The 22,229-nt window shown below is 39.8% G+C and overlaps 1 protein-coding gene and 1 long non-coding RNA gene across 4 annotated transcripts in view; one reads left to right on the top strand and one right to left on the bottom strand.

Moving 5' to 3' along the window:
* Positions 1–7,383, bottom strand: part of PHYHIPL (phytanoyl-CoA 2-hydroxylase interacting protein like) — a 273,373-nt gene extending 265,990 nt beyond the window's left edge. The window contains exons 1-2 of the mRNA XM_077125269.1: positions 7,234–7,383; positions 7,013–7,129 (exon numbers count right to left, since the gene is read on the bottom strand). The gene's annotated coding sequence lies outside the window, so the exon portion shown is untranslated. The remainder of the gene's footprint in view (positions 1–7,012; positions 7,130–7,233) is intronic.
* Positions 7,384–7,442: 59 nt separating this feature from the next.
* The window catches only part of LOC143653103 (uncharacterized), a 40,080-nt gene continuing 25,293 nt past the window's right edge, over positions 7,443–22,229 (top strand). For all 3 annotated transcript variants that reach the window (XR_013161103.1, XR_013161102.1, XR_013161105.1), the window contains exon 1: positions 7,443–7,518. This is a non-coding gene — a long non-coding RNA (uncharacterized LOC143653103). The remainder of the gene's footprint in view (positions 7,519–22,229) is intronic.

A 22,229-nucleotide genomic window follows, 5' to 3' on the forward strand; every position in this document is an offset into this window, starting at 1 on the left:
TGTTTACACAGTGGATCTCAAACATTGGTGTGCATGAAAGTCATCTGGGAAAAATTAAAAGTGAAGATTTCTGACCTCTCCCTACAGGGGCTCTAATTCAAAAGACCCAGGCAGGGCCTATATATTCCGTGAATCTGCTCTCTGGTACGCACCCATGTGATTCTGATGGGATTGGATCAAACCATACCCTGAGGATGACGAGTCCTCTAAATCTGAAGTTCTGGGAAACTTTTCTTAAAAAGCTTTCACACAGGCCCGACTCCAGAGCTACCAAATTAGAATCAATTACCAGATTGGGTGATGGCATACTGATGGAGCATCTTGCAGTAGATTTGAAAGATCATCAAGGATTGGGGACCACTGTTCTATTTTCCAAAAAAAATTAAAAATCAGTATCAACAAGTGGGAATTAATTATTTGATTTTGGGGCCAGGCTTCCCATAACACAGACTGAAGGAGAGAGGAATAGACTTTTCTCAGTTAAGAAGAAAATTTATTTAGTGTATCAAGAGCCTCAATAAAATATGATACCCTGATGATTTATCCTAAAACGATAACATTGGATGCTTAAGAATTTCTCTTAGATTTGAGTAATACATTTCTCTTTCTCTTACCCTGGTTAAAGCTTTTACTTTAGTTTCAGCCCCAGTGGACATCAAAAGCCCTTGCCTCACCATGTGATTGACATTTCCTTTGCCTGATGTATGGGTAGATGAGTAATAAAATAAAAACAAAAATTATATATTTTATATATTATTTATATACATATGCACATATATAGAATGGGGAGGATATGAGGATGGGATGTTTTAGGTTTTCTTTTTACTTCTTTTTTTTGGAGTAATGAAAATGTTCTAAAATGGATTGTGGTGTTGAATGTACAACTATATGATGATGCTGTGAGCCACTGACTGTATACTTTGGATAGTTTATATTGTGTGTGAATATATCTCAATAAAACTGCATTTTTAAAAAAGCCCTTGCCACAGCTAGTCTCCAGAGTTCTGGAGGTCTGCCACTTTTCTCTGCTTCATATCATCAGATTATTCTACTAGGCTGAAAGATTCAAATAAAGAGAAATCCTTATCATTCCCCTCAGTCCCTATGTGCCTGGCTTTCTTGCCTCTCTTTTCTATTAGCAATTACACAGAGATTAATTTTTGTTACATCTCCCACCCAGATATCAGGACAATGGTCTAACAGAAACTACTATATTTAAGGAGACAATGGGATAGAATGTTTAAAATCAGAACTGCCCTAGAAAATGCAAAACATTGCTCTCCTTGATCTGAAACCCTGGAATTTTCTCATCCTCAATTAGATCTTTCAGCTGTTCTAAGGCCGTTTCCCTCCCCCCATCAGCATACCAGCTGCTACAGGTACCTTAATTAACCTAAATATAATGTTGAGGATTGCTCCACAACTACCACCTCCAATTTACAAAAGTGATTCAAATACAAACTGCTTTGACATACAGAGTTTAAAGTATTGGGAGCCTTCCTAATCTCTTCTCTAAAGTACATTGAAACCTGGTCAAATTGAAATGATTTTCGTTCCTCCCACACTCCCTTTCCTTTCCTTTCCTTTATTCATTAATCCACCTGCTCATTCTACAAACATGACGAAGTGCCTGGATCTGTATTAGGTTCTGTGTACAAAGACGAATAGAACCCAGTCAATGCCACGGTCTGGAGGAGAGAGTAAAACATGCAAGCAAACACTGTACAATGTTTGTACAATTGTATTAATTATGACTGGGTGCCAAGAACTATATAATCTAAACTACAACCAATGGCACTGCACAGGACGAAGAACTTGCCTGAGAAAGGACGGTGATCCAGGAACGTCTTTCCGAGATGAGCTCAAAATGTAATCTTGAAAGTTAAACAGGAGTTTGCTAAATAGATGAGACAGGGCAGTGCAGAACTGCAGTGAGTGACTTGAAGAACTGAAATTCACTCAGAATGGCTGAAGCTCAAGGTGCAAAGAGAGGCTTGAGACTACAATGGTAGGCACAGATGACGAGCATGCTTCTGAGGAGCAGCCTGCGGATAGAAGAACCACCTGAGCATAGAAGAACCACCTGAGCATAGAAGAACCACCTGAGCCGTCTTCTGCAGACCCGCACAGTACTACTTCTTTTCTGGGAAAACTGCTTTAAACCATAGCGTGAGAACAGCCATCTTCCCGTGAGACCTCGTGACCCTGACTTGCGGGCTATGGTGATTGGCCTGGCAATGGACAGACCAGAAGTGGACCAATCACAGAGGATCTGGGCTTCCCTGCCTCAGTGATTGGCCAGGGGCTAATACTGGGACAGGTTCGCTATTCCTGAAGCTAGAAAATTGGGTTGGGGCTGCTTACGGACATGACCCTCTCCACACCTCGCAGACAAAATAATTTCTCACTAGAAAAGCATATGCAGCTTTTGGCCCACAGAGAGAAGTAGAAACACGAACCACTGAGAAAATTGTGGCAACTTTGCCCTCCTTCTGGACTGCGAAGCCAAGAACGAAGCTCTGCAAGGGCCTCCAGGAACCTTACCTGGAAACAGGACTGGAGCGTGTAACCAGGAATGAGGCTGCAAGCCTCTAGGTCCCTTATGCGGAAACAGAACTAACCGGATCGAGGCTCGGAAGTTTCAGGAAGTAGGCTTTATTGGTCTATGACCACAGGACTCTGCCGAGTCACTTCTGAAAGTCTGACCCCCGAGTAGGGGCTGATACAAGATTTTGTAGACAATGGCTGGTTTAGGACAGGGTTTTCCTAATATGATAACTGGTGATGCTCGAGGAAGATGATTGGCTATGTGCGGGCTCAGACCCGGGATTGCTAAACTGAGTTTACAGACGCGGATGAGCGGTCATCATCGGGGAGGGGGCTCCTACGGACGCCTCTTATCTTGCCTACACGTGCTTTCAGCTGTCCTTGGGGCTGGGAGGCTTTCCAAAGGGAAGTGGCTTGGCTAAACGGGCCTGCTTGCTACACTTCTAGTCCCCAAAGCTGCGCTGATTCTTTCCCCTTCCTAAGACCTGTGTGTTCAGAGACGTGTTTCCACTGTTTCCCCCAGTACCCTTCTAATTGCTTAAGCTACTTTGAATTTGGGTTTTTACCGTGACAGCCAGGGCTTCTGAGGAATGATGAGATCCACCTTTGTCTTTCCTCTGCCAGAAATGCCCAATAACACACACCACCTCCCCAGACCCCTCCACATCAGAAAATCTTGGCCCAAATCCTCTCGACTTATTACAACACCCCTGCCCAAAAATCCCATGTTACTAGAATACTCGGCTTAGGAAAAAAAAAAACAAAAAAAAACCCAGGGGTGTGGTGCTGTTATTTGGAGGAGACCCCTAACAACAACAAAAAATAGTTATTGTAAGGCTTTCCCTCAAGGTTTTGCTCAAGCTACTAAACCAGTACCAGAAAAGGGCAAAACGTGCATTTGTAACTCTGAAACACCAAGCAAACCAGAGCAAGGAGTCACTGAGAGCCTCTTGCATATTATCTACCAGTTTGCAGATGCAGAGACCCAGTTTAGAAGTATAAGTCTGTGGTCTTTATTTCCACCACACTGATAGAGTACTAATGTAAATGCACATGAGTAGATGTGCACTTTAATAAGATTTTTCCAGTTTGATGCTTGGAGAATCTCTGCACTCTAATTCTTCAAAGTGGGTATAAAATGAGTTTATCCAGTCAGTGCATGGTTTAAAAAATTAGAAGCCATGCCTGTTTCCAAAAGAAAAAAAAATAGCACCTACCAATATGAGAAAAATTTTCAGAATATATACTAAGCTATGAAGTCCATGACAATACTTGATGCTAAATGAGTAAAGAAGACAGTGCATCAGTTCTCTAAGCCAAAAGATCAAGTGCTTGAAAAAGTGCCCTGGTACTAAACTCAGCTTCTGTTTATCTAGAAAGAAAGAGGTGGTCTCTGTGAGCATTAGGGACAGTTTAGAAAAGGCCTTGGCAAGCAAAGCACTGAGTCACCCAACAAAGCTGAGTGGAGTCTGGCCGTCTCCAGCCATGGGCAGATAGCACACCAGGGCACCAACCTCAGCATCTAGAGGCATTTTGAGGGCAAACCCCAAAGAGACAGCATTCCTGCAATCTGGCCTTAGTATTCCCACAGCACAGAGGGAAGTAAGACTATCCCAGACTTGCCAAACCCCATCTGAAAAAGCTCACTGGCGGCAACCCCTTCTCCCAAGGATTCTGGGAGAAGATCCAGACAGAAGCATTTTATGTGGGATGAATGAGGCACCACTTTAGCATCCTGTTTCCTCTCCTGGCAGGGGATATTTTTCTTTTTATCTCTTGTGAAAACTAGAACTTTGGCTCATGTTCTTAGGATACCTGAAAGATGGAGATCAGAGGCTGAGGAAAAAACTGCTAAGGAGGTTATATGAGGAGGACAGGGAGAGAAGGAGGAGGATGGAGAAAACACTTGCATTTAGGTCAGCAGTGCAAACCCTATGGATCATACTATTATTGACAAAGGACCCTGGGGGGAGGCTGAGATGGAGCAGCCTTCTCCTGGGATGTCCATCAACAGAGGAAAGAGGACTTTGGGAATTGTTAGCACCACCTGCCATGGTTAGAATGAAAGACTCCTCTTTTTATCTGAGGATGAAATGGTTACTGTTTCAGTGACGGGACTGCAAATGAAATGAAAACCCGTCCTTACTGGTTGGCGGCATGAAATCCCTTTCTCCTCAGTCTCTGACTGCTCCTCTGCAATCTCTCACAGACCCTAAATTCAGGCCAATATATATCCTGCTTCAAACCTTTTATTAATTAAAAATCATTGTATTATTGTTTTTTTCTAGCTATGCATGATCCTTGTTGGGGGGGAGGGCGAGAATCAATGCAATATAGGAAAACAAAATATTAAAAATGAAAATATAATGGATGATGGCAATGGTAGCACAACACTGTAAATGTAATTAACACCACTGAATTGTATAATTTAAAGTGGTTAAAATAGAAAATGTTATGTCATATATATATATTACTATAATAAACATTTTTTTAATTAAAAATTAGCCTAAAGCCCATGAACCACTGTGAATATTTTGGTAAATAGTCTTTTTTTTTCTCCTTTCCTGCCTTCTTTTCTTCCTCAAATATTTATTGAACACCTACTATGTGGCAGCACTGCACATTCACAGATGTGTGCAAGAGATTGAAATGTCTGCCTTTTAGTCTGTGTCCTTTGAGATCTTCATTTCTCTGCATAAATAATCACACACAAATATTTATATATATATTTATGTATAATATATAATTTTATAAAAAGTTAGATCCATATATAATTTTACACAAATGGAATGCTTTAAAATCAGTCTGTAACTTACTCATTTCTCCCTCCAACAATAAGCCATAAATATTTAGAGGCTATATATCACCTTGTTAACTATCCCAAAATGAGACTGCTTTGTTAAAGGGAACATTTCCTATTTTGACATATACCATCACACTGTTTTCCTCAAAGCTCACACCATTTGAGTAGGCACTGAGGATATATAGAAAACCAGGTTCCCCATACCCATTTTGTCATTGTCATTTAACAATATTTATATTGATTTTTTTGCATTCATTTTTTGCCTCATTTTCCCATGGAATCAAACTTATCTCTCTTTTTTCCATAGGTTCCTTTTTTTATAACACTTCGGCTTTTCCTATCATAAGATTGTTTAAAAAGATATTTTTTCTAACACTTGCAGATAAATATGTGTGTGTGTGTGTGTGTGTGTGTGTGTATTCAAGCTTTTAATCCATCTATACTTTCAATTAGTGAAAGGATTTACAAATTTTTCTTTTCTAAATGCACTCAAGAGCTGTTATCTCAAAGGACTTTCTTATGCATAGGCAGCAACTTCATGGTGTAATTTTGTATTTCTTCCACATGAGCACTAATGCTAGAAATTCTACTGTGAGACACTGGTTTTTCATTCTCTATTAAAATATAAATATCCTGTGGAGAGGAAATACCTTAAAGTTTGGCAGTCATTTCTTTGACTTAGTGTAAACTGAAACTTTTTTAGGAGTGCAGCACAGCATATGGGATGGATTTGGGAGTAAGGAGGTGGAGGAGAAGCATTCACAGGGGAAAAGAGACATTGAGAAGAGCATGTGGCCTTGCTAAAGTGTGGAGCAAATGGCAGGAAATGATGAGTCATGAGGCCAGATGGGATGACAGGAGCCAGTGCCTGGCAGGTCTTAGATACTATGTTCAGAGGCTTAAACTTTCTCTTAGAGACAGTGGGGAGCCAGGGAAGCAGTTAAGCATGGCAGAAACAGCAGATTTGAGCTTGAGGTAGATCACTCTCATGGCTTTGTGGATATTTTATATGGGTGGCAAGGAGAAGGAGAACCCAATGAGGAAGCTGTAGAAGTAGACAAATTGAAAAATAACAATAAGGCTCTAAATAAAGGGTTTTGCAGTAATTCATGACAGTGAGCGAAGGGATTAGAGAAATATTTATGAGGTCAAATAAGCAAGCGAGGGTAAAGGAAGGGAAGAGATCAGGATATCCAGGTTTCTAGTTTGCCAACTGGGTGGATGATGGAACCAACCCCCTCCGCCCTCACAAAAACAGAAAAGAAACAGAGAATACAAATTTCTAAGAACCATCCTGAGAGATTATGGTTCTGTAGATCTTGCTTGGGACTCTGATGATTCTGAACCAAGTAGTCCCTGGACTGCACCTTGAGAAACTCTGGTTTAAAATATCCTGAGTGTCTTCTGTGGAGCCTACAGCTTCCTTCAAAATTGGACATGTCAAGTGACATCTTTGAATTTCAGTTTGATCATTTTATTATTTGATAGGATTAAGTGTGTGAGAATAAAATAAGCTATGTAAATTCCTACTATAGTTTCTTTCCCTTTCCTGCTATATATAGATAAGCCCATGACATTCTCTTTCCTGAAAGTAAATGCCAATATAAAACTGACACTGCCGATAGTGCCATAAAATAGTGTCTAATGGGAATTAATAATTACCACTGTTAATTCCAGTAATTCCTGAACTGGCATTTACTGCATCCAGCAAAGGCACCTGATGATGGCATTCAGAGATGGCCCAGAATAAAGTTCTTTCCATAAGGGAAAATAGAAAGCCTGAATAGAAGAAAGAAGGAATTAATTGAAACACACATTGATAACTAGGTGGATTATCAGTAGGGACTTACAGTCATCAAGGTGACACTATAGCTACTACTTACTGCTTAATAATTCTCAGAGGACTGAAAGAAGCCCCAAGTGCTGGGAAAGGTGATGCTATGACTTAGGGCAGAGTTGTTCCATTAAAAATAGGAAAACAAACAAACAAAAAAAGAAACAGTTAATTCTGCTTCCTTCATAGAAAAGATACCACAAAGACAAAACTAATCAAATAATAGAGCATAGCACATTCCATTATGAAGTCATAAGAAATAATCCTAATGATAGCTACCAGAGTCTTCTATGGACCAGGAATGGCACTAAGCACTTGTACCTAACTTTTGCAGGTGAGTAAACTAAAGCTGACAGTGGTTAAGCGGCTTACTCAAGATCATACCTGCATCTATTTGCACTGCTGCCTCTACAAGGGCTTTGATAACATTTTGGATTCTGTTTTATTCAGACACTAAGGAGAAAAGGTATAGACTAGATCCTGAACCCACTGAACTAGGTAGAATACTTGCTTAATATCCTAAACAAATGGGATGAAAGATTCACATCTGTGGCCTAGACGGGCTAGGTGTTACCAAACCTATTACCTCTTCCTCCTGGGCACAAAGCTAGACTGCATTTATCAAGCTCCTTGCCGTAAGGTATGGTCATGTGACTAAGTTCCGCCAACAGAAGGCGTATCACTGTGATTTGTGCCAACACTAGGGTTAGCATAAAAGTCACAAGATGAGGGAAATTGAGTCTCTCATCACTGCCTGGAGGAGAGTCATCCTGCTTGCAGTAACAACCATTTTAGTTTTTATCTGAGAAATAACTTCTACTTTGTTAAGCCAGTGAAATTTGGGGGCATATCTTTTATGGCAGTTAGAATGACCTTGGAGGACTTTTTCATTGATGTCATACTGAGAAATCCTGGGATTGATGTCAATAACCATTAATTTAGATGGCAGCTGGGTCAAGTTGGCAAGGGTTGCCAATACCTTGAAAAACGGAAGCAAATTTAGTGCAAATTGTTTGTGAAACAGTCCCTTAAAATGAAAAGTGGAAATCCAATAATTATAGAGAATACAGTTGCGGGTGAACACAAACTTACTCAGATATAGGATGAGGAAAACTGACTATACACATTTTTTTTCCAAAAAAAAATCTCATATTCAAAACAGAATACAAATTGGATATGAATAGCAATAATGTTGCTAGTTTAGATGTAATTATTGGTAAATAGACACATACATACATGCCTAATGGCACAGGAAGACGGTCACATTGGTACAAGAATGGGGGCAGGCCCACATTTTTAAAGTTGAGGCTATTACCCACAATTCAAAATCAGTAATCAACCTGAAACCAGATAGTTGAGCATTAAGTTTTTGTTTTTCTTGACCATTCCTGGGACTTTGACTCCAGGCGAGAAATCAAAATAATGGATACATCCCAGTTTGCGCCAGATAGTCCCAGTTTATGCCTGTTATCTAGGCCCAATTATTAATAGTGCCCCTTTTCTTTCTTCAGAATGCCCCAATTTGAATGATAAATTATATAATCACCTTTGTTTTGATTCAAACTCAAGGAGCTCATTTCAGACTTCCCTGCTCCCTCCCATCACCTGATGCTTATAAGGGCCGTCAGTACCACTGGCACCAGCATAAAAGTTAGGTTGATGAAGCAGAAGACAATTTCCTTCTCTTTTAACTTCATATGATAACTGTCCACTTATACTTTTGGATGAGTTTGACATACTTTCACCTTATTCCACTCCTATTCACAAGAGAAAAGAGATGAAAGCATTTTCTTAAATGCCGGTGACAAGGTCTGCTGTCACAAACTCAAAATAAGCTTCATAAACAACAGCTTCTTCTCTTACTTTTAATTATTCGCAGAATGAAGGGAAAAAGAGGACACCTCTCTTAAAATGAAAATCGTCATTCTAGGTAGACATCCCCAAAATTTTACCTAGAGTATTCTAAATAGCCCCATACCAAAAGGCCTTGAGTTGTATTAACACACATTTTGAAAACAGTATTTATGGTAGGGCACATCTAGGATGTAATTCAGAGTGATGCTTGATCTCTTATGGCTCTTTATCAAGACGAGTGTTTTGGGAAGGGAGGAGCAGCTGAACGCAACTGCTTTGAGGTAGTTTCCATGGTAATGCCATTATAACCATCACTAGGGCCTTACTTCTCCATTCCAGCTACCCATAGCCCTACGGACACTAAGTAGCAAAATAAATAGGATGTAGCTTTTGGAACATTCACTCTTACTTGATGCATGTAATTTTACCTTTCTAATATTTAAATAAACATGAACGTGTCATTAAATAGATGCAAAATGTACATGAACTTTTAAGATGAGAGACAAATTCGCAGAGACTCTCTCCCATTTCTTGTGACCACTTTGTGATTCTTCCCAGCTCCCCTAAACATTAGAATAGAAAAATCGGAGAAAATGTCTCCAATTTAAATTGGGTAGAAAAATTTAAAGCACCGTTCTAAGGTAGAGCACTTTGGGACCTTGGTCATCCAATTATGTTTTACCATGGCCCCAAACTCAATGGGCTGTAATATACCATGGGGGTTAAGTGCACAGGCTTTGGTATCAAACAGACCTGGTTATTATCTTGGCTATGCCCTTTATGAGCTCTGAAACCACATATAAGAGTGAAATGTGGGCACTAGTAGTGCCTAATTCATAGGTGTGTCTTGTATTAAAGAATGTATGTAAATTGCTCAATACAACACCTGGCACATAATTACTCCAAAATTGTTCATTATCTTTATTTTTTGAGAGGTCTGTTAGCCTTCTGCAGTGGCGTTTCCTATGAGGATGTAGTCTGTACAATTTTGCTCTACAAAATATAAAAGGAGATGTGTAGAAATTGGAATTGATCATGAAAAAAGACAACAATAGTGCATTAGTTTTTAAGCTACCAAAACGCAAAATGCCAGAAATGGGATGGCTTTTTAAAAGGGAATTTAATAACTTACGAGTTTACAGTTCTAAGGCTGTGAAAATGTCCAAATTAAGGCAACGACAAGAGGTTATCTTCACTTAAAAAAGGCTGATGCGCGGGCCGCGGTGGCTCAGCGGGCAAAGTGCTTGCCTGCTATGCCGGAGGACCTCGGTTCGATTCCCGGCCCCAGCCCATGTAACAAAAAACGGAAAAACAAAATACAATAAAACAAGAAAATGTTTAAAGATGTTTCCCTTTCTTCCTTCCTTCCTTCTCTCTGTCTTTCCTTTAAAAAAAAAAAAAAAAAAAAAAAGGCTGATGCCATCCAGAACACCTCTGTCAGCTGGGAAGGCATGTGGCTGTCATCTACTGGTCCCTGCTGTTGGGCTCTGTTGCTGTCAGCCTCTGTTTCCTGTTAAGTTTCCTCACTTCTATGGGCCTTCACTTAGTTCCTCAGGAACACAGCTCTGGGTTCTGGTTTATTTAGCTTCTCATGGAAAGGCACATGGCAATGTCTGCTTGACTCTGTCTGTTGCTAGGTATCTGCTTTCTCTGTCAGGACTCAAAGCATCTCCAAATATCCGTGTATCTATCAACTCTGAAGCAACTGTTCTCCAAATGTCTGCATTGGCTCTGAGCTGCTCTAAAATGTTTCCTCTTTTAAAGGACTCCAGTAAACTGATTAGCCCCCCCCCCGCCCCCGAATGGGCAGAGTCGTATCTCCATCTAATCAAAAGGACAAACCCACAGTTGGACATGCCACACCTTCCTGGAGATAACCTTATCAAAAGGCCACACCCACAACTTGGCATGTCACATCTCCATGGATATAATGTAATCAAAAGGTTTACCCCTCAATACTGAATCAGGATTAAAGGACGTGACTTTTCTGGGGTACATGATACTTTCAAACTGGCACAAATAGCATTTTTTAAAAAAAGCTGGGGAGGTATAAAGAAAATTGAAAGGAGCTGGTATGTTTTTAGCTTGAGGAGGAGGAAGTCGAAAAGTGACACCAGCATTCAAGTGTAAGAATTAATTTGAGGATGAGGCTGACAAGTTGTTTTCCATTTCTATAGGGTTTAGCAAAGGTAAATATTACAGCAAAATAGCTTCATTTGGCACAAAAAGAATATCTTGTCGGAAAGTGACAACATTAGAACAATATACTAGAGAGGGTTTGGATGTATAAGCCTGGTTGTATCTAAAATTATACTGGTTAATTTAGGTGAAGATCTAGTTGTGGCCGCCCTGGCTGGCCTTTTAAAGCTGAGTCCCAGATACAAATTTTTGGTAGATGCACATGTCTTGTAGATGCACAGTAGCATACAGGGTAGTGGTGTGTATCCAGCTTTTGGAAACATATTTATAAAAAATGAAAGTGATGTATAATTGGAGGTCTTTGATCTAAAATAATGATGACAATAATGTTAATAACAATAGTTAGTATTTATTAAGTATTTAGTACTTGAAAGGTATAGCCTAAGCGTGTTACATGTCTTATCTCTTACCATTTAAATAATTAGCATTTGCACTTAATTGTATGAACTGCTCTAATCTAGGCATATCTTGGAACTTTTATATTAAATCACACATTAATATATTATATCAAGTGAACAAAGAAAAATAACACCCTGCCTATCCATTCTTCCATGTCCAGTTCAAGTTGTTCTTTTTTTGTGTAAGTTGCCTGACTACTAGAATCCCTTATAATTTTCTTTTCTCACAGGTTTTATCCTCAAATCCATTCATATGGAATTTAATCAGGTCATTACTTTAAAGTTTTGTGCTATTGTTTTGGCTATTCAGCTCTTATCCCTTTATTTAACTCTTCATGGAAGTATGTCACATCTTCCAAACCCAATCACAAAATCTTCAGGGCAAGAAGCTGTAATCGTCAGCTTTGTTTTTTGGCTGTTCAGCATCCATTTTCCAATTTTGGAAACAGCAGCCTATTTTTCTTTGGGGCAGTCTTTATGGGACAGTCAACCAAGGCTGTCCTGTCCTTCATTTTCCCAAGGGTAAGTAAGTGTCTCAAGTTTCCCAGAGCTTTGAAATTTGAACAAATTGTCTCAGCAATGGGGAAAATAGTTGGTTTACTCTAGTGGCAGTGCCTGAGGAATTGTCTAACTTTTCCTGCTACATTGGCCCCCTAGATTTACCAGATTCTGTTGTGGCCAAGCCTGCTATTCCAGCCTTTCTTTGAACTATCCAATAGCTTTATAATAAGTTAGGCAGACTTAGTTTCTGTTGCTGGCTACCAAAGCACACGCACTGCTGCAGGGGCACATCTTCTACCTCTTTGTGTAGTCCACCACACAAACACAGTGCTTGGCACAGAGTAAGCGTTCATGAGTGATATTTTGAAGAACTGGAATGGAAAAATAAACACTGACAAAAATAAATAAGATCTATGAAAGCATTTTACAAATAGATAAGAGGCATAACAATTCCAGGGGAGAGTTCCAGGTATGCCACACTGGCAATAAAAAAAAGCTAAACAGTGAATTTCAGAATTCCAATGTCCACCCTAGCTGCCCTTGCTAGGCTTATTAAGGCATTTGAGAGGAGCAAGCCGCATGCTCTGCAAAACCCCACGGAGATGCCCTCAACAGCTGGCTGTGCATTCTTACTTCTAGAATTCTCGGCATTTCCTGGCTCAGAGTGCCTTCCTTTATGTACTGTTCAAGAGTGTGATCTGAGCCAGAATGAATGATGCCCATTGCCTCACAGGAGGAATGTGTCCTATTTTTACATTTTCAAATGGATTTAGCACAGTCATGCAAATGTCTACTACCCAGGGCTGGAAAGAATGGAAGACAGAGCTGAGAGAAGTCAGGAAAAGGTCAATCGTGAGACCAAATAGAAAGCAATACCCACAGCAGTTGTACTGCTGCACACATCAGATAGGGAGTTGTAACAGATGACCCCTAGAGTCCCCTCCAAGTCAGGCATTCTTTGATTCTATTTCTTTCAGTAGTTCATAGTTATAACTCCCAGAATCGACTCCACTGAGAGGCCCTGGTGAATGCAGAAAGGCAGTTGAAAATGATGTTCTAGTAGTTTGCTTTTTTTAAAAAAAGAAAAGAACCAAAAAACTCCGTTATTCTACAAATGGAATTTTTCATTCAATAAAAATGTATTAATTTATGTGAAAATAACTCTTCTAGGTGCTAGGAGGAAGGGAGAGCAGAGAGGCAAAGAAAACAGTTACAGCTGCTGTTTTTAAGTAGTTTAAATTTTACTGACAAAGGGGCTGTAGGGCTTTGTGTTTTCTACATGAAGACATAACAATAGAAGCAATCCATAAATTAATTAGTGTGAAACTAAGATCATTTCTTGCCCTCAAGGAGCTTTCAGTTCTTTATTCATTCAATGATTCAGTCAACAATCTTTAATGACTAATCTCTAGGTGCCAGGCTGTGTGCTGGGTCCTGAGGATACCAGCATGAGCAAGATAAATAAGGCTTCTGGAACTGAAAGGGGACCTGGGAATGGCCTAAGCCTCCAATTTGGTTTTATGATGTCACTTCTTGATCTCTTCCAAGCTATTATCATCCTATAGTCATAGTTATTGACTGTACATTCTGAAAAATCAAATCTAATTGGGTCATCTCTTCTGCTTAAAACTTTTCAATAGCTTCCCTCAGTGTACAAATCAAACTCCTCGTTGAGGCAAACAAGACCTTGCATCATCTGGCTCTTGCCATTTGAAATGGCAGGATGGCAGCCCCTTATAATCTAATTCAACCCGGACAGATTGTAATTGGTGTAATAAGCAGTCTGAAGTGCTAATAACAAATAATCGCAAATAACCTGTAAGTATCCAGCAATCATGCCTACACACCAACTTGTGGGAGTAGGTAAGTGGGGGGATGTGACAAAGATCAAGAGTTGAAGCCCTTGGAGGAGTGGACCAAAAGCAGTGTGGAAATCTAGGACAGATGATTCACTTTTTATTGCTCCAAGGCAAGCACTCTAGCCTCAGAGAAAGAGATATTTGGACGGATGGAAACTTAAGAAATGAGAAAATATGATACCCTGAAAAGATAATAGTGGCAAGCATTTTTTATTGCATTGTTAGACCTTTGAAGCACTCTCTGGACAGTTACTTGAGATGTTCTTAAATCCTCTTAGGCTGCCATTGAAGACAGTGGGCAGAATTCGACCCTTTACCTAAAGGGAAAGGTTCTGAACCATAACGTATTTAAGAGTCTGTGACCTCTGCTGCCGTCCACAACACATTCATCAAATTCTCTAAGGAATTTATAATAAAGGTCAGAACCACAATAAATAAACCAACCCTATGGGCATAATCCCGATATGAATTCCAGTTCTCTTTGTTAATAAGGAGGGCAAGCAAGATTCCCAGATTAGTGTACGAAGCAAGTGGCCACTGAAATTCTAGCTTATATACTAATGGAAAAATCTGAGTGCCCAAACCTCAATTTCTTTAGCTGTAATTTAGAATATAAATACTTATTTATAAGTATTTATATGCATCATACTGTACATTTTGCTTTTGTTTATTTTGCTTCTAGGGGTTAATAGTAAAGTTAAAAAGTTCAAAAGAGTTCATGTGGTGGAAACAGGATTTGGTCTCTGAAAGAGGCTTTGGGCAAGTTTCTTCATTTCTTATTGTCCCTTTTCCTACATCTATAAAGTAGGATTATTGGGAAGTCTGATTGAACGATGTGTATATAGTATTACAGGGTAATACATAAAATAACGTGTACAAAACATTTAGCATAGGGTTTAAAACTTGGTAGACACTCAAATTGTGATCATTATCTCTGATTCTCACACTGTCAGTGTCCACAACACTGTGCATTTCATAGGGAGAACCATTCTTATGCTACTCTTGTCCTTTATGAGGTTATCAAAGCCCTCGTGTAAACATAGAGCATTAGAGCTGGAAAGAATTTGGGGGAACCTCCTTATTTTAGGGATGCGCATGCTGGGGACCAGAGTCTTGCCTAAGGTCAACTGGAAAATTATGGCAAAAATGGGTCTTGACCCCAAGTCCCTTGTCTTTTAGCCCAGTGGCTTTTCTACTACATTAATATTATTCTAAGTTGTGAGAAGTACCCCCCAATCAATACATTAATATATATATATATATATACAGAGCACCTATCTAAATGGGCCTAGAGCCATGCTAAAAACTAAAGACATATGGGACATTCTTTATAATAAAATAATTATAATTTATTTATACATTATAAATATAATGAATCTATGAATAATTTATTCAGTATAAATATAGCAAATCAAATTGCTCCTCTCACTGTAGACATTTTTCTCATCCCCTTCTTCTATATTAATTTTGAATGTGCCTTATTATGTTTCTATCTTGAACTATGAGAATAAGGGAAAGCACTTGTCTACATGAATTCTTGCTAAGCAGTTAATGGTTGATGGTTGCCATGCAGAGGCCCCCATGATTAGGGACAGGAACACGTTCATTCACTATATATACATCGTTCAATCAGACTTCCCAATAATCCTACTTTATAGATGTAGGAAAAGGGACAATAAGACATGAAGAAACTTGCCCAAAGTCTCTTTCAGAGACCAAATCCCGTTTCCACCACATGAACTCTTTTGAACTTTTTAACTTTACTATTAACCCCTAGAAGCAAAATAAACAAAAGCACACTGCACGAGTAGGATGCATATAAATTGCTTAATTAACAAGAATTGAGTCTACAAATATTTGTTAGGCACTGCACTGATGGTTATATCACAAGAGGGTAAGTTAGGGCCATGGTAACCCCATGGATGGCATTTCACTCACTCCATCCCATACGCTCACTCAGGTAACTCCCTTATCTGGGTCTTACCTGTGTCTGTGAGTTAGTCTTCTCAGCTGCCAAGGTCCTCGGTTGTTTATTCTTTGCAGTTTTCTTTGCTCATCTCCTGGGTGATCAAGCTTACTGCTCAACTCACTGTGTCCTTGACCTATTTAAGCTCTAGAAGTTATCTCAAGGAGGAAATTTTAGTGCATCCTGATTTGTAGTAATAAGCCAGTTACAAAGCCATGTGGTCTTATGTTCTGAATGTCCTAAAGAGGTGTGAGTAAACACCACCTTTCTTTCTTTTAACCTAAGCCCCAGGTGGATGCCTATAGTCTGAACCACAGGACATTTGAGCAGCAGATGAGGTGTGGTTTTCAGTATCACTGTCCTTATGAACCTGGCCTGTGACCTACAATCACTCTTCTACTTGGAAAAGTTCTTGTCCAGAAGTATCCAGGCCTTCAGGCAAACAGACCAGGTTAACCAGTCCCATGGCCCTCCAGATATGCTCTGTCCAAATATGATGGTGGCTTAGGTTCTCAAACAGTTAATTCTGTCACTCACTCCTATGGAGTGTGGAGGTGCTCTGGATATAAGAGAACAGGACCCCATTCCCACTAGCAAGAAGTATATAGTTTTCACCTGCTAAACAGGATCTCTCTTGGGTTTCTTCACCACATTAAACTCATTCTCTATCTCAAAGCCTGACACAAGAGATTCTGAATATAGCATGGCTGAGAAATTACCCTCTCCCCCTACCAAAACACCGTTTGTTGACCCAATGTTAATTAGCCCTTGCTATGTGTCAGACACTGTGCTACACTCTACATATGTCACTTAAACCTCAAAACAGCCTAATTGTGTAGGCATGAAAATTGACACTCCGAAAGATTAAGTAATGTCCCTAAGGTCACACAGGTCTTACATAATAGAGCTGGAAAGAGGACACAAATGTGACCACAAAGCTCTTTTCCTCACTGACTATGCCACATTGCCTTCCTTTCACTGACTCAGTTTAGTACTAATTTCTGAAATGCAAAATAGATAAAAGGACAACATAAGTAAGAGGAATACAAATGCAAAATTAGCATGAGTAAAGTGTTCATTATCATTTTTATGTCAAGCCCATTTCTGTGACTTTTCCATTATAAGAGCATTTTAGTTGATGAAAATTCAAAGATGCACATTTGCAAGTTGAAGCAAGAAAATGTCAATAATCCCACTTTATTTCATTAATTTAGATATGGCTCAGGCAAGTACAGCTGGTACTGCTATTCTTAGACCAGGAAGGAATGAGAAAAAAAAAAAAATTGTGTTAACAGACTCAATCTGATTCAAGAGATGACTCTACTACCCCAAGTCCCTTGTTATCCCTATCCTGCTTTGCCCCTTACAAATCATCCACTGCAAACTGTGCTGGAGAGATGAATGTGAGAATGGAATTAATCAAAGTAAGATGAAGGACCAGAAGTCTATCACAGGTGGCAGTTTGATTAATGAAAGCCAGAAAGCAGCTAGTACGATTTGGGGAATCAATGAGACCAAGGGGAAAGCAAAAACAAATGGGAAAGCTCTAGCTTTTCCTAGAGGAAGGAAAGAAAAAAAACAAAACATAAATCCTTTGTATGTAAGACCCTTTGACCTGAGGATGTCAAAGCATTTCAAAAGCAATTTCTTTTATTCTTATAGAGGAATCAGCACAGAGACACTAGTGTGACTTTTCCTCTGGGCTAACTAAGCCCAGAGGAGAGTAAAGAAAAAGGAATCACAATTTTCCTTGTAATTGACACCTCTATGATTGGGCCACCAAGCCTTTATGCAGTTGTTTTGATCTTGAAATAGATACCTTTGGGGGCATCTGCCCACCCCAGAGTAGCCCTTTCCTGAGAACTACCCACCTCATCCACAGAGGCAAATCCTGGCTGCCAGGTATTTACTGTATGTCCCATGTCCACACCCACCCTGGCCATGGTTGATCCATCATGAGTGGGCAATGACCCAAGTGGGGCCAAGCAGATTCTTTCTTTAATGACTTGGATTTGGGATTTAGGGAATTACTAAATATGTAAATTATGCACTGTGAGGTGATCAAGAACAGAGAGTCAGTCTGCAGAGAGAATGAAATAGTTGCTTAGAGAAATGAACAGGCATCTCCCTTGCTTCCTGACTTCTTTCCACTCCTGGTTACAATCTCCTGTGAGACCTAGCCACATGGTCTGCCTTTAGGTTGAACAAAAACTCTTGAATCCTATTATTAAATTATTCTCCCCAGCTTAAGTTAGTTCAAGCAGGTTTCTGCTACTTGTGACAAATATATATATATATATATATCAAGAAGGACTTCATCAGTGGGTCTATTGAGTCCACATTCTTTTTCTCCAAACCTCTGCCTTGCTACCTCTTTTAGTTCCCCCCTAACCTTTATCTATTTTTCAATCTCCATCCATTGTGCTCTTTTGTTACCTGACCCTTACTAATGCTCTGTGCTCAACTCACCTCTCTCTCTGGTCACTCTGTCCTTCCTGGAGAATCTCACCTTTTCCCATGGTTTCAATTAATACCCAGAAGCACCTGAATCCCAAATATAATCTCTAGCCCTGACCTCTTCAGTGTTATTGCAAGCTGCTCTGGATATCCCCCTACATGGTCCTCGAACTCAAAAAATCTAAATTCACTCATTGTCCTCTTCCTCAACTCAAAATAATCTGCTCCTTCTCCTGTTTTTTCTATTAGAAATTGATATTACACTCTTACCAATCACCCAAGCTGGATGTCCCTGAATTATTTTCAAGTGCTTCCTCTTTCTTACCTCCCTATCAACGTTCAGCCTTCATCATCTTTCAAACAATTTACCATAGTTTCCTAAGAATTTTCCCTTCTCTGATATTAATTTCACATAACCACACTCATCCATTGCCAAACCATCCTCTACACTCTGCCAGAGTTATTTTAAAACACAAATAAGCCATGACATTCTTATGCTCAAGAAAAGTTGGTGGATCCATATTTCCTATGAAATAAAGCCCAAGCTCCTTTCTATGGAATACTGGAAGTCTTCAGAATTGGGCTACAAACAAACTACCTTTCAAGTTTTACTGCCTACTCTATACTAAGGTACCTGCTAGTTCTCAAACATTTTATAATGTTTATTTGTTCATTCATTCCATTATCCATCCATCCATCCATTTATTCAGTATTTGTTGAGTACACCATAATAACCTTGTGAGGAACAAGGTCATAGAGATGGCACAGGCATAATATATGCCTGGAAGGAATTTCCCATCTAGAAAGAGAGACAGGTAATTTTGCTTTAGTAAGCCCCATACCTTGACCGTATTCTTTTTGCTTAGATGAACTTCCTTGACTCCTCAGCCCAAGAAAATCATCCCCATCCTTCAAAACCCCAATTCAAGTGCCAATTCCTCTCCTTCACCTTAAACCTTAATTACTCATTCGTTATTTCCTTAGAGCTTCCTATCCACGGCACTTTATTGTAGTGTGGTCTTCATTAAAATTACACAAGTATGTGTCTATTTCACTCTTTACTAATAAGCTTAATGAAGACTGTTCAATAAATATTTGTTGAATCTTGGAATAAATAATGCCCCAAAATAATTTTTGGACATATCATATCAGCTTAAAATTTCACTCTAGAGCCAAAGAGTTGCACTTTGCCCAATAGCCAAATTAGATCTCATTTAGTATAACCTGTCTCATAGTTTACTCTGAGGATCAAATGAGTTAATAAATTTAAAGCTGTTAGAAACATGTCTGCATAAAATAACCATATTTTTACAGTAGTTAATCTAGCTAGAAAATTGCCAATTTCACATTCACAGGTTTTCAAATTTGAGAGTATATAGAACCATGTGGAGATTTTTTTTTTAATAACAACCTGAAAAATAATTCACATAACAGAGATTCTGATTCTATCAGTATGGGGTGGACCATGAGTCTGATTTTTCACAGGCTCCATTAAAGTGTTTATATTACAGGGTTCCAAGGACCAAATTTTGGTCTAGACATTCATCCTGGTTGTTGGCACACCCTCTCTTAGGTCATATTCCAACGGATGCTCACAGAACTTGGGGTCACACCACCTTTCTCAAGGATGCCACAGAGTAGTGGATGTGAATGTGTGTTTTAGAGCCTGGTTTACCAAGACTGAATCCTTCGCTCTTCCTCTTACTCACCAGGAAATGCTAGGGTGTGGATCTGCCTCTCCTTCTGCAGTATAGGGATAGTAATAATAGTGCTTTTCTCATTGGGGAGTTGTGAGAATTGAATTAGTTAATTCATCTAAAACAGAAGAGGGCCAGGGACTCCATGCTAGGTAATTATTTTTACCAATATTTGGTTAGAGGAGCAGGCGATGGGGAAATGCAGAAAGGGAAAAGAAGTGTGCAGATCTGTTGAGATCAAAGAATTTTCTGAGACTTGGCAGAAGCTGAAAAGACTATTTTTGACTAACAAGGGGGAAAGCACATCTGCTGAGTAACTCATCTTTTAATGAAAATAAAATGGTGCTTTGTAGTACAGGAGGCCCTTTACTATCTCTTTTACAAACTGTCCTTATGACAGGTGGCTAATCTTGTCAGTTTTCCCCGATCCGCATGTCTGCAGTTCATTGTAACTACTGCTTGGGCCATAAACATGTGAGTGCCTCCAGAGCAGGGCAGCTGGAAAAGGGAGGGTTCAAACTATTCCCAGATGACAGAAATCAGTGACAATGCTCATGAGAACCAGGGTGAATGCCTTGTAACTCTTTCATGCCTCATTTCCTCTGATATCTCTCACCCTTGGAAGAATATGCTGCAATGCCCTAGTGACCATGAGGCTACGTAAGACCTTGGAAAGGGGTAAAGGGGGTCTGTATAATTGTGCACATCTTTTGACCCTCACAGCTGCCTAGGCTACTATGACAGTCAGCAGGAGCCATTGAGAGAGAAATGAAGGCAATGTTGGCATGGGATTGGAGGGCACAGTGGCTCCAGCTTGCTAAGGACATTCACAGGTGGGAAGAATTCCTGTGATAGCTCTTTCCCACCCACCTCACCATTGGGAGCCCATCTCCAGAACTATCCCAACACCACTATCTCAAACTCCTAACCTGGCACCATACCCTCTGGCGCTAGCAAATTTTCCCCTTAGTTGGTAAAGGTGCATGCAGGGAGTGGTGACATTATCATATCCCGGTAGGGAGAGTGTTACTTTAAGCAATATTAATGAGAAATATATTAGGTTATATAAAATAGGACATAATTAATTGGACTGTCCATGCTTGGAAATACTTTATGATTTTTTTTTTTTTGGCAGAATGTAATGTATTACAGTGGTGAGATTAGGTGATAATGAGCTAGTCAGTAAGAAGAATATTTCTCTACCAGCCTGTTCAAGGTACATAGGCTTGAAAATAGAGAAGGAATTACACAGAGGCCTTGAAGAGCTGCATTAGGTTAGGTGGAATTGGGCCCTATGATTGGGAGTTGATGAACATTTGGGGTTGGAAATAAAAGATTTGCCCTAGGTGGCACATTTGAGACCATCTTGGGCATCTTGCCTGCTCATGCTTCTCTATCAGCTCACAGAGCAGCATAAGCATAACAGTGTCTGTGACAGCCTATGCCATCTGCCATTATAACTGAATAGCAAGCTCCTGGAATGGAGATGGAAGCTCTTATTCCAGGTGGCTTTGGGGAGCTCTCTTGGGTTGCTGGCCTTTTGGGGAGTCACTTCCTTGAACACTCATCCAGCCCCTTGCTGGCATCCGAGAGTCAAGCCCAGTTAGAAAGGGTGGATCAACAGAGACAGATTAGAAACAAAAGGGAAAAGCGCAAACTGAGCAAACCAAAATGTTTTAGTGTTTTAAGAAATTATGATTAAATAGAGATCAGAATTTAATTGCCAAGATTATTAAATTCTGCCAAAGACTTTTGGCTGACATAGGCTTCAAAACTCATAGGATTCTCATAGTGCCCCCAATCCTGACTTGCTAGAAAACCAGCTAGAAGAATACAAGCTTCTTCTACTTGTTCAGGAGTGTTGCAGAGTTTTCATAGATTCTTAGTCCCTCCCAGTGCCTCCCTGAGCTGGCTCTGTTTCTCCCAACCTGAGCTATGCATCTTCTCAGCAGCTCCTCAGCCATGTACAGCCTCCTCTGATACCTGCCTCACTGAAGAGAGAAGGACTTCCCTATCTGGCCTCAAGACTCCAGTTCTAGGCTTCTGGGAACAAAACATGAAGCACATGGACATTGTATTTGTCACTCTGATTCTGAATAACCTAATTCTTACCC

The sequence above is a fragment of the Tamandua tetradactyla genome, chromosome 13, assembly GCF_023851605.1.
Source record: "Tamandua tetradactyla isolate mTamTet1 chromosome 13, mTamTet1.pri, whole genome shotgun sequence".
Classification (NCBI taxonomy): Eukaryota; Metazoa; Chordata; class Mammalia; order Pilosa; family Myrmecophagidae; genus Tamandua; species Tamandua tetradactyla.